Genomic DNA, 13478 nt, shown 5'->3' on the forward strand with positions numbered 1-13478 from the left:
ACCGATAAGGGTAGAACGGAGTGAAATGAGGCCTGCAATGCGGCTAAATTGGCAGGAAATTAAGTCACGCTTCGGTAATTTGTGTCAGTTAGCCAAAACGAATCCCTGGAGGAAGGCCTACAGAATAGTCAAGACCAGAACAAAAGTCTTGTAGGCATCACAAAGCTTTCCCCCGAGATGCTACAAAGGATTGTGGAAGCCGTAAAGACCAATCAGCCTTCTGTACACTGCCGGGAAGCTGCTGGAGATGATTACTGAGAGGTCAGTTAACTATGGGCTCTCGGACAATCAATTTGGCTTCCGGAAAGGACGAATCGATGAGGTAACGTAATTAATCAAGGTAACGCTCAAAAAAAGCAAAGGGGAATCCGTGTCTGCGCGGTTGTCACGCTAGACGTGAAGAATGTGTTCAAAAGTGTCAACTAAGGCACTACTGTAAAACCGCCATAGCCATGGAGTCCCGCAGTACCGGATCATGGAGAGCTACTTCCGAAACAGGGTGCTTATCTATTACACCGAGGTTGGAGATATGCGCTGCAACATCACCACGGGGATACTTAGGGGTCAATCGTGGGCTTGGTAATAATAAACGCAGCGTACGACGGCGTGTTAAGGATGGCGGAAGTGCAGTTGACCGTGGCGTGGTGCATTCGATGGATATAACAGAGGATTGGATGAGGCCGCTACAGATGGAATTTCGCAAATATTCACAAGTCCAAGGAACAAGTGTGGTCATCACGAGTGAGTGCATGATCAACTCCAAACGATCATTGAAGCAGCTGGGTGAACCTTGGCGTTACCGAAGATCATGCCAAACAGCTCGGCTGTAGATTCGAGCCATACTACGATATGGCTGCCGTGTAGTTACCGTCTATGAAGAGAACTACGGATGACCTATTCCGGTGGTAAGAGTTCACCAAACGGGGTAACCCAATTCAAGGTGTAAAGCGACCCTTATCGCGTTCATGCAGGGCTCTGGAATGGCGGACCTTTCTTCCCGTGATACTCGTAGGATTCAAATTGAATACAAATAACAATGAATATCCTAGTGGTAGCGGTAGTGGCGTAATGGAGCTCAATCCCTTCGCGAGGAGTGGGCTAGTTAGGTCTTTTTAAAGAAAAGCAGAAGGAGAAGTAGAAAGCTGCCATCAACAAGAATAGAGATGGGTTCTCTGCGATGGAGGTGGTTTGACTCCTCAATTAACTTTGTGTCCTCGAGGTCCAACATCAGCAAGGATCCAAACAGACCCTGCTCAGACTTTGAAAGTCAATGACGGCAGCCATGCAAGACCATGCGAAACTCATGGAAACTACGGCTGCGGCAGAGCCCGTGAAGTCGAAGGTTCCACAGTCTACCCAGACGGAGGCCTTTGAATTTGTGGGTAGCCCCAAAAGTGTAACGAATGCAATCGCTTACGACAATCGCGGCAATCGCAGAAGCGTGTGAGGCAGCCGTCAAATGAGGAGCCACCAAGCGGAGCCCGGATGGCTGGGCGGCTGTTATTCTTGAAAGTCGGTAGTCGGTAGTAGAGCCGGCAAGTCGGATCCCAGCCAGGCGTCTCGTAAAGACGGGAAGGGTGGGCCTGAAAAGGCCAGCCCGTCCTGGATTGAAGGAAACTGAAACCACAAGTTAGAGCGGGTAATGGGGAGGGCCCCCTTTATACCATAGTTGAATGAAAGAGGAGGAAGAAGAAACTGCAGGATATGCGGAGCGTAGGAACACCAAACCTAGGAGACGTAGAAGGTGCCAAGTGCGAGAATGGTGACATGCTCGTCATCTAGATTGCACAGTCCAAGTACTTCGAAGTCTTGAAGGCGATGAAGAGCGATGTCAAACTCGTGGATCTGTGAGTCGACGTGCGCAGTATTAGACGAACTTGCACAGGTGTAATGATCCTCGAGATCAAGCGCGACGAGCAAAGCAAGGGCGCCGTCTACAAATGCCTGGCGGAAGAGGTCCTTGACGTACGTGCGTGTGATGCGACCATGCCTAGGCGAGTCCACCCTAGAAATGGGAGGCCACCGGCTTACTGGTAGACCGACGCGATTGCGGACCTGCGCTGCGCCTGCCTACGGGCTAGGCGGCGGATGCAGCGAGCACGATCAGAGGAAGAGCGAAACGAACGGCGGGTGGTGTTCGCCGCTGCAAAAGCCGCTCTTAAGACCGAGATAAGAGCAAGCAAAAAGGCCTGCTTTGAGGGTCTCTGTCAGAGTGCCAATACGAACCCGTGGGGTGACGCCTACATGATCGTTATGGCCAAGACGAGAGGTGTGATGGCTCCTACAGAGCAATCTCCAGAGATGTTGGAGGGGATCGGATTCTCCCGAATGCCCAGTGTGCAATGGTTTAGAGGAAACGGCGGAACACGTTTTGTTCGTGTACCCGCGTTTTCGCACAATGCGTGACCGCATGCTTGCCACATGCGGGGTGGACACAACTCCGGACAATTTGGTCCAGAGGATGTGTAGGGATGAGGTTAGCTGGAACGCCGTTTCAACGGCTATCACCCATATCGTCTGGGAGCTACAGAGGAGGTGGCGCGTGGACTCGCAGAATGGCTAGTCCAGATGCAGTACAAGAGGTGGTCCAGGGGTTCGAAGTCGGCTTCGTAGGTCATACCGGTGCCCTGCGGTCGAGATCGACCCTTACAGCGATTAAGTGTCGGGGAAGGTGGAGACCCTGCTGTCAACAACCTTCTGGTGCAGCTGATAGGGCCTGAAGGGTAGTGCTACCCTTGCCTTCAGCAGGTCAGATCGGGTTGCACGTGGGCATCAGTTCTTGATGTCTCCAAAGCAGTTGGGCGCGGGCGGGGTTGATCCTGCCCGCCTTCCGAGGACAAAGGGAGTGGCGAGGACCACTCGGGAAACTGGCTAAGCGCCAGCATGTTACCGTGATGGACTCTCCAGAGCGAGTCATCGATGTTCGTTGCTGCTAGGCTACGCAGCTAACCTTGTGGGTGCGATATGCACTAGCCCCTCTCTGAAGCAATACCTTCTTGGTGGTTCCGGAGAGACGTAGGGTTTGGCGACCATAGGATGTGTTTTAGTGGGTCGAGGAGAGAGTAGTCCTGGCTTTTACTAGTGTTGTAGAAGACGGCCTTAACCCCACACTACCCTAACCTTCCTGTTAGGGTGTCTGTTGAGCAGATTTATCCCCCTATGGTTCAGAAGGAAAAAAAAGAGGTCCTTGACGAGAGCGTTGATGTGAGTGCTTTCACAGCGGGGACGACGCTGAACAGCAGGTAGCGGGTAGAAGAAAAGTCGGCTAGGCCAAGGCCAAGCCCTCGCAGGTGGAAGACATCATACCTCAATGACAAGGTATTTTGGGAGGCGCTCTGCCATTCAAAGGTCTAAGGTATCGGAGTCGTATACGAAGGTCATACCAGTATAAAAAAGAAAGGCGACAAGAATGCTTCCTACCGAGTACCAGCTCATCTTCATAGATGCCGGAAGATCTTAAGCAAATATGATCTTGGACAATCATAGAGCCGGCTTCAACGACGGCCAGTTGACAACGGCCCAGATTCTCAATTTAGGTGGAATCCTTAAGAAATACAGTTAACGCATCACTGTGCATCGACTTTAAGGAGGCAAAAGGTAGCAATGGTTTTTTAGGAATCCGTCAAGGATCTCAAGAATAATTTATTAAAGATCTCGCCTGGTTGCCGCCAGATACACGCCAAGGATCTACAATGTAATGTAGCAATCGCCAGCAGCTGTACAGTAAATAAGTAGTTGTCTTAGTCCGTTTATCTGAAAAGAAGAGATAAGAAAAAGCGTGTTAATTAATTTTATGCATAACCAACTATTTGAATTTGCTCAACATAGGATAATCAGAATGTATTGCTCTGAATCAGAACCAAATCATCCTACCTAACCACACACTCTAGGAAACGCAATAAATGGTTTATTTTCAAGCTCACAACCGCATGTAATGCGTTCTCACAAGAAAGATCAAACCAGTACTTACAATCCCATTACTATGAGCTTCCCTCTAAGCCACATCAACCCCCGCTAGCACACCCGCATGCAAATCATCTGCAATCTCGGTACAATCTACAAGGAAACCTTAACCTAGACCGAGCTATCGGGTGTCAACCGAACACACCACACATCTCACCGCACCGCCACTCCATATCGCGATGGTCGAATTGTAACGAAATACTACGCTCTACACCCAGCTTCATCGTCGTCGTCGTTGTCTCCGTCGACAAGTATTTAATACTCGCAAACGAAGCGATAAAATGATAACATTAAAATATTCCTAAACAAGACATAACCCAGCCAGCGCCTTCCATCGCATCGCCGGACGGAAGGAGTGGAGAGCAGCACCGGCAGCACCGATCAACAGCATTATTCAGTGCAATCAGCATCTTGCCTTGTGTCGCCGCTGCACTCTGCTGCAGTCAGTTCAGTGCGCGTCTTCTCCTTGTGCTATAACCTAGAAATAGTAGCGTGCGGTAGTAATTTAAATCACGCCGTCGGTCGTCGCCGTAGGGGAGATCGATGTGAAAAGTGCTCTACGTGGAAATGATTTGTTTTAGTCTTCTCGGGCAAGCCCTTCTAAGGCTTCCAGGGGGAAGCCCTTCCAAGGCTTCCGGAGGGGAAGCCCTTCCAAGGCTTCCGGAGGGGAAGCCCTTCCAAGGCTTCCGGAGGGGAAGCCCTTCCAAGGCTTCCGGAGGGGAAGCCCTTCCAAGGCTTCCGGAGGGGAAGCCCTTCCAAGGCTTCCGGAGGGGAAGCCCTTCCAAGGCTTCCGGAGGGGAAGCCCTTCCAAGGCTTCCGGAGGGGAAGCCCTTCCAAGGCTTCCGGAGGGGAAGCCCTTCCAAGGCTTCCGGAGGGGAAGCCCTTCCAAGGCTTCCGGAGGGGAAGCCCTTCCAAGGCTTTCGGAGGGGAAGCCCTTCCAAGGCTTCCGGAGGGGAAGCCCTTCCAAGGCTTCCGGAGGGGAAGCCCTTCCAAGGCTTCCGGAGGGGAAGCCCTTCCAAGGCTTCCGGAGGGGAAGCCCTTCCAAGGCTTCCGGAGGGGAAGCCCTTCCAAGGCTTTCGGAGGGGAAGCCCTTCCAAGGCTTCCGGAGGGGAAGCCCTTCCAAGGCTTCCGGAGGGGAAGCCCTTCCAAGGCTTCCGGAGGGGAAGCCCTTCCAAGGCTTCCGGAGGGGAAGCCCTTCCAAGGCTTCCGGAGGGGAAGCCCGTCCAAGGCTTCCGGAGGGGAAGCCCTTCCAAGGCTTCCGGAGGGGAAGCCCTTCCAAGGCTTCCGGAGGGGAAGCCCTTCCAAGGCTTCCGGAGGGGAAGCCCTTCCAAGGCTTCCGGAGGGGAAGCCCTTCCAAGGCTTCCGGAGGGGAAGCCCTTCCAAGGCTTCCGGAGGGGAAGCCCTTCCAAGACTTCCGGAGGGGAAGCCCTTCCAAGGCTTCCGGAGGGGAAGCCCTTCCAAGACTTCCGGAGGGGAAGCCCTTCCAAGGCTTCCGGAGGGGAAGCCCTTCCAAGGCTTCCGGAGGGGAAGCCCTTCCAAGGCTTCCGGAGGGGAAGCCCTTCCAAGGCTTCCGGAGGGGAAGCCCTTCCAAGGCTTCCGGAGGGGAAGCCCTTCCAAGGCTTCCGGAGGGGAAGCCCTTCCAAGGCTTCCGGAGGGGAAGCCCTTCCAAGGCTTCCGGAGGGGAAGCCCGTCCAAGGCTTCCGGAGGGGAAGCCCTTCCAAGGCTTCCGGAGGGGAAGCCCTTCCAAGGCTTCCGGAGGGGAAGCCCTTCCAAGGCTTCCGGAGGGGAAGCCCTTCCAAGGCTTCCGGAGGGGAAGCCCTTCCAAGGCTTCCGGAGGGGAAGCCCTTCCAAGGCTTCCGGAGGGGAAGCCCTTCCAAGACTTCCGGAGGGGAAGCCCTTCCAAGGCTTCCGGAGGGGAAGCCCTTCCAAGGTTTCTCGGAAAGTACTTCCAGGATTTGCAGAAAGCCTTTACAAGACTTCGGTACATTTAACACCAAATCCCTCATCTTAACGTACGAACGACAACAGACGACGATCGGAATGCCAACATCTTCAGTTTATAAATCGATTGCTTTTCGTCAGTTGCCTTCTCGTCTGCCACCCTCCTGATATCTGATAAAAAGCGGGAGGATCGAACTGCTGGTGATCTAGTTTGGGACAGTTTTACAACCCAGACTTGGACAGGATTTGGACGACAACACCATAGACTTGGGCTAGACGGGGCGCCGGAATCTGGATCACCACTTCCAGACGCAACGATGTCACTTGCTGCTGCACTGCTGATGGGATGGGATTCTGTGAACCAAGATGGGTTCAAATATGTAAATTTATTTATTTAATTCACTCCGATTGGACAGATTGACTAGAGAAGGTGCGAGCGCAAGTGCGCTTGCAGTCAACACTGGCTAGTCGCGCTCGCTAGTTCAATGGGCAGATTTGGATTTCTAAATAAATAAATGGCTGGTGGTAGTCAAATTGGTGTACCGTAAGTTGGGGTTGAATTGAATTGAATTTTTGAAAAAAAGAAGCAACAACGAGATTGGTAAGAGATGGGATTCTTGATTTCAACTTATACGGCATTGCGCGTATCAGCCTCAAAAGGTTTACCGGAAAACCATATTCATTTCTAGTACGAAAAGTTGCGGGATCGACCAGGAATCGAACCCTCAACTCCGTCTCGAATATCCGCGCGTTTACCGCCTCGGCCGGCTGTTTTAGCTGCTTTTAAACGCTCAACAGAAGTATCCAGTAAATATCACTCCGTCCTACGGTGTGCCTACAATCTACATACACAAGATTTAGCAAGTGTGCTCTGTGGTGTTCCGTTGATTGGTGATTCGGAGAAAGAAAGAACTGCATCTGGTTGATGTTCGGTTTGTTACGGGCGTCACGTGCCATCCAATTGGAGGCACCTTGACAGTTACAACTCGAATGGTTTTCAGAGAGTCATGATATAGGAAAATGACTAGATGTGGTACTGGGTGCGGGTTGAAATTTTCTGTTTTGAAGGAGGAAAGGTTTTTACGGTCCCGTTGCTAGAAATCTCCCCTTTAGAGCTCCGTCTGCGATTGATGTTTCGATTCATCTGCCGGGCATAAGAATCAACAATAAGCTTACGAAGGGGAAGTGAGTCAAAAGTTATACAAAGGGCTACGTGGTTTTTGGCCAGCCCAAGATTATCATTCTTCGTGTCTTAAGATCTCAATTGTCTCAGTTTCCAGATGGTCACTGTTTGAGACACCCCTTGAACTCTATGCTTGTTCATTAACTGCGTAGCAAGCAACCATCCAGAGAGTTGGCCCGCAATGGATGTTCTATCGTTCATCGGTGAATGTTTCAAAATAAATAATTGTAATCACCATAAGTTTTCAAACGGCATGCTTGCTTTCATGAGTGTGCGCGGGCAACTCACAAAAAGGAGGACCGATGCCATTTAACGTGGTAATGACTCAATGCATCACACCCGCCATAGGGCGGATGGTATAGAACTTTCGCACAGCTGGTGTTCTACCTCGACTCTAGCAAGCGAACGCGATACCCACCACGTGTCTCTATGGAGGAAAATTTCCTGTTCCGCGACTGACTGGCGGTTAGTTCCTTGACCTTGGATTTGCTGAATCAGTAGTAGTTGCCACTTTGATGCCAGTCACTGCACCGTTGTGTGCTGGCTGATGGGGTTTTGTAATATGTAGTTGGAAATTTGATAGCGACTCGATGCGAGGCAGCAAGTGACATACACGTATGGGCCCCGCGTGGTGTCTCGATTCGGAACATCATTCGTTTCGTTTATTGTTGCGTTTTGTTTTCATACTTCGAAGCGGGTTCAACGGAAAAGGTTGGATCTGGTCACCTAAAGTGGGAGGGTTCCTTTCTTGCAATGGATGGCTTTAACTCTCATAGCCATCCATTGCAAGAAAGGAACCCTCCCATGTTCAGAACCCTCGGAATATTCTCCATAGAATCCTAGGAGGATTCTCCACAGAATCCTCGGAGGATTCTCCACAGAATCCTGGGAGGATTCTCCACAGAATCATCGGAGGATTCTCCACAGAATCCTCGGAGGATTCTCCACAGAATCCTCGGAGGATTCTCCACAGAATCCTCGGAGGATTCTCCGCAGAATCATCGGAGGATTCTCCACAGAATCCTCGGAGGATTCTCCACAGAATCCTCGGAGGATTCTCCACAGAATCCTCGGGGGATTCTCCACAGGTGTTTGGGTTCGCTTGAAGAGCAGAAGTATAACTAGAAAGAATAAAGAAGATAGAAGTTCGGAACAAAATTTGTTGTACTGTCTGTGGAAAATAAAATGCATAGGAAATAAGTAATTGGTTGAGTTTTGTGGCCTGTTAAGGAAGTTCGTTTTCGTGGTTTCATCCGTGTCTGTGGTGCTCGCCGTCATCTTGTCCTGTGGAACCTGTAAAAAAGGAAGAAAATTAAGAAAAGTGACTTACCTGTGTGCTGCTACCTAATTGCCAGTCGTCAACGTCGTCCTGTGGGTGGAAACGCTAAAAAAAGGACACAACGTAGGAAATCACCCGTTTTTTGTGGTAAGAACAACCATAAAATCTCCACAGAATCCTCGGAGGATTCTCCACAGAATCCTCGAAGGAATCTCCTCAGAATCCTCGGAGGATTCTCCACAGAATCCTCGGAGGATTCTCCACAGAATCCTCGGAGGATTCTCCACAGAATCCTCGGAGGATTCTCCACAGAATCCTCGGAGGATTCTCCACAGAATCCTCGGAGGATTCTCCACAGAATCCTCGGAGGATTCTCCACAGAATCATCGGAGGATTCTCCACAGAATCCTCGGAGGATTCTCCCAAGATTACACGGAGGATTTTCCACAGAATCCTTGAAGGATTCTTCTCAGAATCATTGGAGGATTCTCCTCAGAATCCTCGGAGGATTCTCCTCAGAATCCTCGGAGGATTCTCCTCAGAATCCTCGGAGGATTCTCCTCAGAATCTTCGGAGGATTCTCCTCAGAATCCTCGGAGGATTCTCCTCAGAATCCTCGGAGGATTCTCCTCAGAATCCTCGGAGGATTCTCCTCAGAATCCTCGGAGGATTCTCCTCAGAATCCTCGGAGGATTCTCCTCAGAATCCTCGGAGGATTCTCCTCAGAATCCTCGGAGGATTCTCCTCAGAATCCTCGGAGGATTCTCCTCAGAATCCTCGGAGGATTCTCCTCAGAATCCTCGGAGGATTCTCCTCAGAATCCTCGGAGGATTCTCCTCAGAATCCTCGGAGGATTCTCCTCAGAATCCTCGGAGGATTCTCCTCAGAATCCTCGGAGGATTCTCCTCAGAATCCTCGGAGGATTCTCCTCAGAATCCTCGGAGGATTCTCCTCAGAATCCTCGGAGGATTCTCCTCAGAATCCTCGGAGGATTCTCCTCAGAATCCTCGGAGGATTCTCCTCAGAATCCTCGGAGGATTCTCCTCAGAATCCTCGGAGGATTCTCCTCAGAATCCTCGGAGGATTCTCCTCAGAATCCTCGGAGGATTCTCCACAGAATCCTCGGAGGATTCTCCACAGAATCCTCGGAGGATTCTCCACAGAATCCTCGGAGGATTCTCCACAGAATCCTCGGAGGATTCTCCACAGAATCATCGGAGGATTCTCCTCAGAATCCTCGGAGGATTTTCCTCAGAATCCTCGGAGGATTTTCCTCAGAATCCTCGGAGGATTCTCCTCAGAATCCTCGGAGGATTCTCCTCAGAATCCTCGGAGGATTCTCCACAGAATCCTCGGAGGATTCTCCACAGAATCCTCGGAGGATTCTCCACAGAATCCTCGGAGGATTCTCCACAGAATCCTCGGAGGATTCTCCACAGAATCCTCGGAGGATTCTCCACAGAATCCTCGGAGGATTCTCCACAGAATCCTCGGAGGATTCTCCACAGAATCCTCGGAGGATTCTCCACAGAATCCTCGGAGGATTCTCCACAGAATCCTCGGAGGATTCTCCACAGAATCCTCGGAGGATTCTCCACAGAATCCTCGGAGGATTCTCCACAGAATCCTCGGAGGATTCTCCACAGAATCCTCGGAGGATTCTCCACAGAATCCTCGGAGGATTCTCCACAGAATTCTCGGAGGATTCTCCACAGAATCCTCGGAGGATTCTCCACAGAATCCTCGGAGGATTCTCCACAGAATCCTCGGAGGATTCTCCACAGAATCCTCGGAGGATTCTCCACAGAATCCTCGGAGGATTCTCCACAGAATCCTCGGAGGATTCTCCACAGAATCCTCGGAGGATTCTCCACAGAATCCTCGGAGGATTCTCCACAGAATCCTCGGAGGATTCTCCACAGAATCCTCGGAGGATTCTCCACAGAATCCTCGGAGGATTCTCCACAGAATCCTCGGAGGATTCTCCACAGAATCCTCGGAGGATTCTCCACAGAATCCTCGGAGGATTCTCCACAGAATCCTCGGAGGATTCTCCACAGAATCCTCGGAGGATTCTCCACAGAATCCTCGGAGGATTCTCCACAGAATCCTCGGAGGATTCTCCACAGAATCCTCGGAGGATTCTCCACAGAATCCTCGGAGGATTCTCCACAGAATCCTCGGAGGATTCTCCACAGAATCCTCGGAGGATTCTCCACAGAATCCTCGGAGGATTCTCCACAGAATCTTCGGAGGATTCTCCACAGAATCCTCGGAGGATTCTCCACAGAATCCTCGGAGGATTCTCCACAGAATCCTCGGAGGATTCTCCACAGAATCCTCGGAGGATTCTCCACAGAATCCTCGGAGGATTCTCCACAGAATCCTCGGAGGATTCTCCACAGAATCCTCGGAGGATTCTCCACAGAATCCTCGGAGGATTCTCCACAGAATCCTCGGAGGATTTTCCACATAATCTTCGGAGGATTCTCCACAGAATCCTCAGAGGATTCTCCTCAGAATCCTCGAAAGATTCTACTTAGAATTCTCGGGGGATTCTCCTCAGAATTCTCGGAGGATTCTCCACAGAATGCTCGGAGGATTCTCCTCAGAATCCTCGGAGGATTCTCCACAGAATCCTCGGAGGATTCTCCACAGAATCCTCGGAGGATTCTCCACAGAATCCTCGGAGGATTCTCCACAGAATCCTCGGAGGATTCTCCACAGAATCCTCGGAGGATTCTCCACAGAATCCTCGGAGGATTCTCCACAGAATCCTCGGAGGATTCTCCACAGAATCCTCGGAGGATTCTCCACAGAATCCTCGGAGCATTCTCCACAGAATCCTCGGAGGATTCTCCACAGAATCCTCGGAGGATTCTCCACAGAATCCTCGGAGGATTCTCCACAGAATCCTCGGAGGATTCTCCACAGAATCCTCGGAGGATTCTCCACAGAATCCTCGGAGGATTCTCCACAGAATCCTCGGAGGGTTCTCCACAGAATCCTCGGAGGATTCTCCACAGAATCCTCAGAGGGTTCTCCATAGAATCTTCGGAGGATCCCCCACAGAAACCTTGGAGGAATCTCCTCAGAATCCTCGGAGGATTCTCCTCAGATATTTATCAAAACTGCTCCTGTACAGTTTTACAGGAATTTCGCTGATTTTTTTAGAGTTCTATTGAAAATGTTCCTATACAAATTTCTCTGTGAACTCTTCTGGAAATACCTCAAGGGTTTTTGTCTGAAACTCATCCAGAAATCAGTCCTTGGATTTTTTAGACAGTTTTTTTTGTATTTTCTGAAAATTTCTCCAGGCGTTTCTTTACATATTCCTTCATCACTCTAGAAATCGCAAAATAGTTTATCGGGTAATTCCTCTATAATTTCATCAAGGAATTCTTCTTTCTTTAAAAATTCTTCTATAAAATTCCTCAGGAAATTCTACCATCGGTTTTTCCGGAAATTCCAGCCAAATACATTAAGGAATTTTCTGGATATTTATGTTGAAAATCTTTTGAAGTTTTACCAAAAGCACCCCAGGGAATTCACCCAGTAATTTCTTATGAAATATCTTCAGAAATCCCAGCAAAATGCCTTCAGAAATTGCTCTGGAAAGTCTTTCAGCAGTAAATATCTTTCAAAGATTTTTTCACTGGGAAGCATTTTTAGGATTTTTATGGAAATCCATAAAGCAATTTATATAGAAATTCTGACAGGAATTTCCCCAGCAATTCTTCTATAAATTTATCAGACATTTTTCTCCAGAATTTGCACAGGACATCAATACTGATGTTTCTCAAGAACTTTCAGAAGAAATTCTGGAACAAATTCCTTCATGAACACCTCGGGAGTTTCTCTGGATATTTCTAGAGATTTTTTTTTTGATAATTTCTCCAGGAAGTCTTCTATTAACTAATCTACAAACTCTTGAAGAAAATTTTCAGGAAATTTGCAAAGGAATTACTCTAAAAAATTATCTAGGAATCGTCCGGGATGTTATTCGGTATTTATTCGATGTACCTGTTGAAATTTATCAGGAAACTGTCTAGGATTTCTCTCAAGAAATAAGCTCTTCTAAGAAATTATTGTCTGGAACATCCCGCATCAACTCTTCAGGATTTTTTCTGAACTCCTGCAGAAGTTCGTCTGCAAACACTCTAAGCCGTGGCTGTGCTCCACGATACTATTGGAAACCCTCAGATTGGTGGTGCCCACAAAACTTGTTAAGTTGTATTTTTTTTCAACTTTGTTTTGTATCTAAAAGAATTTCCACCGATTTGTATTATATTTTCTTTAACCTCACAGTTTAACGTTTAATCTTTAGTAATTTCAATGGGACTCTTCCAGAAAACTTTTAAGATTTTATCCGCGATACTTTAGATTTCTGTTTTATATTCATCAAGGAATTCATCTAAAAAATTTTAAAATATGAACGAAATTTATTTAGGAAATTTATTTAGGTAAAAATCCATTCATAAAATGCTCCAGTATCTTCTCTAAAGTTTTAGTTTTACAGGAAATTTCTCTGGGAATATTCTGTAGGAATAATTCTGCAAGTTCATCACAAAATATCTTTTTTCAAGTTTTTTTGAAAACTCTTGTAAATATTCCTGAAAAAGTTTTCCAGATATTGCATCAAATGCTTCTCATGAAAATCCTCAGGAAATTTGCAGGAATTTCTCATAAAATTTCTCCTGGCTTTTGGTTTTGAAGTTTATCAAGAAATTCTCCTGGAATTCAACCACAAATTTCTTTTGGTGCTACTCAGGGAATTCTTTCAGGAATTGATCCGAAAGTTTGTCCAGACATTTTACAGAAATTTTATATTCGGAAATTTCCCTGTTGATTATTTTAGGGAATTCTCTAAAAATTAATCAACCTGACAATTGATTAATCTCTTTAAAAACGCATCCGAAAACTCTTTTGGAAGTTTATCCAGACATTCCTCCATAAACCCATTAAGAAAATCAACTGATAAAATCTCCAGTAATTAATCTGGCCATTCTTACAAGATCTGCTCTGGAAAAAATCTTACAGGAATATCTTTAAAGATGCCTTCATAATTTCTGTTTCGAATTCCTCTAGAGATTCGAGGTACTCCATATACAA

The 13478-nt window shown here is 48.3% G+C and overlaps 1 protein-coding gene across 10 annotated transcripts in view; it reads right to left on the minus strand.

Annotated features, from left to right (window-relative positions):
* LOC109429323 (ras-related and estrogen-regulated growth inhibitor) overlaps positions 1 to 13478 on the minus strand; it is a 279937-nt gene that overhangs the window by 57545 nt on the left and 208914 nt on the right. Inside the window, exon 1 of one of the 10 annotated variants that reach the window (XM_062846769.1) lies at positions 3723 to 3738. The exons of the other annotated variants lie outside the window; for them this stretch is intronic. The gene's annotated coding sequence lies outside the window, so the exon portion shown is untranslated. Of the gene's footprint in view, positions 1 to 3722; positions 3739 to 13478 lie in introns of those variants that run through there. 10 annotated transcript variants of the gene reach the window in all.

This window comes from Aedes albopictus, chromosome 1 (genome assembly GCF_035046485.1).
Source record: "Aedes albopictus strain Foshan chromosome 1, AalbF5, whole genome shotgun sequence".
NCBI lineage: Eukaryota > Metazoa > Arthropoda > Insecta > Diptera > Culicidae > Aedes > Aedes albopictus.